This window comes from Perca fluviatilis, chromosome 7 (genome assembly GCF_010015445.1).
Source record: "Perca fluviatilis chromosome 7, GENO_Pfluv_1.0, whole genome shotgun sequence".
Taxonomy (NCBI): domain Eukaryota; kingdom Metazoa; phylum Chordata; class Actinopteri; order Perciformes; family Percidae; genus Perca; species Perca fluviatilis.
Window position 1 is genome coordinate 6274673 of NC_053118.1, and position 5164 is coordinate 6279836.

A 5164-nucleotide genomic window follows, 5' to 3' on the forward strand; every position below is an offset into this window, starting at 1 on the left:
TCCAAAACAAGACATATCTGGGAAAAGGATCCCCTGCAAGTGTGGATACCACCAGGTAAGGGATGCCATTGAATCATTAAACCTTACATGTGATGGAAATATACTGGAAAATTTAATTGAAAATGGTTTCTCCACAGTTCTATTTTTTTTTTTTCAGTGTTAAACAGTGTGTGTATGTAATCATTTGGGTGCAGAGTATTGTTAGGCTTAGGAGAAATGTACTTTAACTCTAAACCCAGGGACAGCATTATTCAGTGCAGGTCAGCTGGCCAGTGCAGATGCAGCAGCTACAGGTTCTCAGGCCAGTGCAGCAGCTGGAATAGTTGTTAAAGTTCCAGGAACACAGACAGGTGTAGGTCAGAAAGCTCCGGCTCTGTGCAGGATGAGCGAGGGGAAGTCTGTCACATGCTTGCTGTGTAGTCGGGAGGTGATGTGTGAGGACTACACGCAGCACATGTCATACTACCACGTCCATGTGCAGTGTGAGCAGTGTGGTGCAAAGGCCTGGGGGGGCTGTTGGATTGTTACAGCACCTAGAGTAATGTCACCTTTTGACTTGTCCAACAGACCTCCCAGATGTTGCTGCTCCTACCACTGTCATAGCCCAAGAGACAACACCGGCGACACAGCAACACAGTGACCTATCCAATGTTCCTGCCCCTGTTCCCTCTCCTCCCACAGCCCATGAGATGTCACTGGCACCACCACATATCCCACTCCCTCTGCAACCTCCTGAAGTAAATTGGGTGTGTTTTCTACCAAAGCAGTTCACCAGAGTCATCCAACCAGCTGACCAGGAGTGGATCACCCACATTTTATATGACAGTACTGGACAGCTGAAACAAAACCTGTCTCAGAACTGGTTTCATCCCCCTAGCCCCACCAAATCCATCTCACCTCCTGATCCACATAATTCTTTCCGCCAGCGGATGTTCCTGTGGGATCCAATGCGGATGTGGGGCATCCCTCTGAAATGCACCCAGTGCAGTAGGAAGATGCACCATTCTGACATTTACACTAAAGTCAGGGAGGTAATTGACATTGATTCAAAGTATTACCTGGTGGGTGGAGACTATCCAAGGTGCAGCAAATGCATGATTCCCGTCTGCCCTTGGAGCATTGACATTTTAAAACAGCTTGATCCCTCACCCGTTACAAATTCCCAGCTGTCCTCACAACCCATTTGGCACTGGACAGGAGGTGTGTAAGGTGTGCGCCCAAGAACATCAGGGAACAGCTCCAGCTATTTACAGCAAGCCTTGCAGGAGATACAGAGTGAGGAGTGGGCTAGGCGGACCATCGACTACCTCACTGATTGTGAGGTCCACAAAAAGTCTTGTGTCCTCACCCAGTCTGAAGCTGTGTATCAGCTGCCACCACCCTTCAGTCCCCTGCCCCTGGCCCAGTTTTTTGAGACGGTTCATGCCAACGACATTCTCAGTCACCTTGACGAGTTGAAGGGTGTCATCACTTCAACGTTTGGGAGAATCTTGAAACTGGACTCTACTAAGAAGGTTAATGTAAACCTATGTAAACTTGATTTAATTATGTTTGTTAGCATAGCTGATGATTTCTGAGACATTATTTTTTTATGTAGATCACAAAAAAACTTGCTGGTGGCATTGAGGGCACAACCACATCAAATATTGGCAATGAATTTGGGCAAGTGCTGAATTCTGTGCTGACCACTGGTGAGGGGCTGGCCTTGATGATCTTTGTCAAGGAGTGGTCCAAAGGTAAAGAGATGCTGGTGAGCCAGAGCCAGATGCCATATATGTGGACAGAGACTACTGCAGTGAGACAGGTGTGTTTTCTTCAATTTGTGTTGCGATGTGTCTTATGAATTACATTTGACATTTACAGCTTGACTGGAAACAAACAGAGATGCAGAGTGGGTCCAGTTCTCACTTGGTTTTGGCCATGGACGTGATGTGGCAGAGGATCTTCCACTCTCAAAAGCTTTCATCGGCACCAGTGTGGTTTCATCCCAGGCAATCTGAAACACTAAATATTTGAAACATTTTGTTTATGAATGCTGTGTATTAAGTTGTTATAACATTCTTTTTTTGTTGTTGTCACCAATGCTTTTGTCTTGCCATGGTGAAGATGTAATGCTGCAGATGTACTTGCTTGAGGGGTTATCCAGATGGAACCACAATAAGTCTCAGCAAGCTCTGGGTATGAGTGGTACGTCACGCACAAAGATGTACAATGTACATTTCATGTCCAGTGTGAACGTCCTTAGCAAAGTGGACTTCTTCCAGAGTTTATACCCCCGGGGAAACCTACCGGTAAGATTCTGGCCAAAACAAAAACAAACATCCTGGACAATATTCTGACCAAATTAGTCAGATATTACCTGAAGGTTACTCCTCTGTTCACTCACTCATTCTACTTTAATTTTTCTTTCTTTCTTTCTTTCTTTCTTTCTTTCTTTCTTTCTTTCTTTCTTTCTTTCTTTCTCTTGACTACTTACGGCAGGAGAGCGTATTGATGTCGAATATTTGCTGACGCAGTCTAACAGGGGAGATCTGCTGAGTGCACAGAAGGGAATTGGTGCCATTCCGCCAGAGATGCTGGATGAAGCTCAGGAGGATGAATGTCCCCCAGGCCACCGATTTATCTTTCCAGACTTCATCTCGTGATAACAATTTGATGATAAGTCAAAACATTTTTACTGTAAACCTAGTTTCCAGAGGTTAATTTTCTAGATTAGTGGTGAGTGATTGACTCGTTAAATCAACAATTCCTTTGTGTAACATGGGCACAACAAACTTTATTAACCTCATTGTACCCCTCTCACTGTTTACACATAATTCCTAAAGGAATCTACACTTGAAAGTGGTGTGTCTAGCAGTCCTGCCAGCTCCCCATTTGAGGACAGTGGGCCCATCACTTCAACTCCGGTAAAGTGGCTAATGTATTCACCATTAGAAATGCTTGTTCCTTCTCCTTTTCTCTCAAATTAGCTGGACAAGAATTGGTTTTGTTTTCATTTCATGTGACAGGATAGTCAGTGTGATCCTAGAGGAATTCCCGGATGGGAGGCAGTCAATGCCTTGGCAGGGTATCTTGGCAGCCTCAATCGGACAATAACAGCTCTCTCAAACTCTGAGATAGCAGAGATATTGACTGTACTCCTGCCTTGATCCCATTGACAAGTCTCCAACCAAATACTCCTTGAAAAGCAAGAAAAAGACCTTGTCAGTACCATGGAGAGCTTCTCGGAAGCACAGTGGCTCTGCTCCAGGCCAGCAAGCAGCTGAGAGGTATCTGCCTCTGATATACAGTAGATTTTTAATATTTGTGTATAGGTGTGTGTACATGTGTATCTACATACACACAACATTTACGTGTATGTGTTTACAGTACACACACAATGTGGATTATGCAGTCTTGTCATCTATTTGCAGATTGTTCATGGTTCATGGCCAGGCAGCCCACAGACCTGATATTAACAGGATTTCTGAGTGTGCACTCAGATTCTACAAAGAGTTCCGGGAAGCCAGAAATAGGCCAAAGGACAACAAAGGGAAAACATTTGCAATACCTCAGTCAATTGTCATGACTTACGGTCATATCAAACAGTTAATAGAGGACTGCAAAGACATACATAAACACCAACCTTTTACTAGTGACCATAAACAACACCACAGTGTCCTCCTGGTGAGTTCATATTTACAGCTTCATACATTCACTTCAATATGAAAACTTAAAGATAAATTCCACACAAATAATGAAAATCAGATTTTTCTCTAGGCTGCAGCATCGGCATAACCGACCGTGATTCATTACTGCTATGAGGTGCAGCTTCCTCAGCAGGTCCATTTGGCAGAGGAATCCCTCCTGGAGGCCTGGGACCTACCATCCAAGCCTGTTCAACACGGTTATACAGTTATGGAGTTCCAGGAACCAGAAAAACGTGAGGGTGAGGCAGTGATTCGTCAACGTCGCTGTGCCAGAGTGTTTCCCACTGTGCACACAGACACTGGAGCTGGTGCTAGCTCAACCAATGCAGATCAGGACTGGCCTAGAGCACAGCACTGGCCTGGGGATGCTGTCTTCCCTGCTTCGTAGGACCTTGCCTACTGCCAGCAGGGTCAACACTCAGCTCCAGCGTCTCACTCTCAGAGCTGGTCCCCTTACCTGCCATCACCATCACCGTCACCAGCTCCAGCATCACATGCTCAGGGCTGGAACACTTACCAGCCAGCCCCAACATCACTAGCTTCTTTCAATTGGTTCTGAGAATGGAGGAGCGAGAGATGAGAGGTGAGCCCCCCCAAGAAGTGGCAAACCAAAGAAAGCTACCACTATCAGTGTAAAATATGTGGTTAGTCAAAGAGCAAACTTACTGGCCATACACAGTTAGAGGGGAAATGGTACTGTCCTTCATCTGGACAGACCATCACAGAGTGGAAGAGCTTATTATAGAATACAGTGGGGAGAACAAGTATTTGATACACTGCAGATTTTGCAGGTTTTCCCACTTACAAAGCATGTAGAAGTCTGTCATTTTTATCATAGGTACTCTTCAACTGTGAGAGATGGAATCTAAAACAAAAATCCAGAAAATCACATTGTATGATTTTTAAGTAATTAATTAGCATTTTATTGCATGACATAAGTATTTGATACATCAGAAAAGCAGAATGTAATATTTGGTACAGAAACCTTTGTTTGAAATTACAGAGATCATACGTTTCCTGTAGTTCTTGACCAGGTTTGCACACACTGCAGCAGGGATTTTGGCCCACTCCTCCATACAGACCTTCTCCAGATCCTTCAGGTTTCGGGGCTGTCGCTGGGCAATACAGACTTTCAGCTCCCTCCAAAGATTTTCTATTGGGTTCAGGTCTGGAGACTGGCTAGGCCACTCCAGGACCTTGAGATGCTTCTTACAGAGCCACTACAGGTCTACAACTTTATCCCTGATGTCCTTACACAGCTCTCTGGTCTTGGCCATTGTGGAGAGGTTGGAGTCTGGTTGATTGAGTGTGTGTGGACAGGTGTCTTTTATATAGGTAACAAGTTCAAACAGGTGCAGTTAATACAGGTAATGAGTGGAGAACAGGAGGGCTTCTTAAAGTAAAACTAACAGGTCTGTGAGAGCCGGAATTCTTACTGGTTGGTAGGTGATCAAATACTTATGTCATGCAATAAA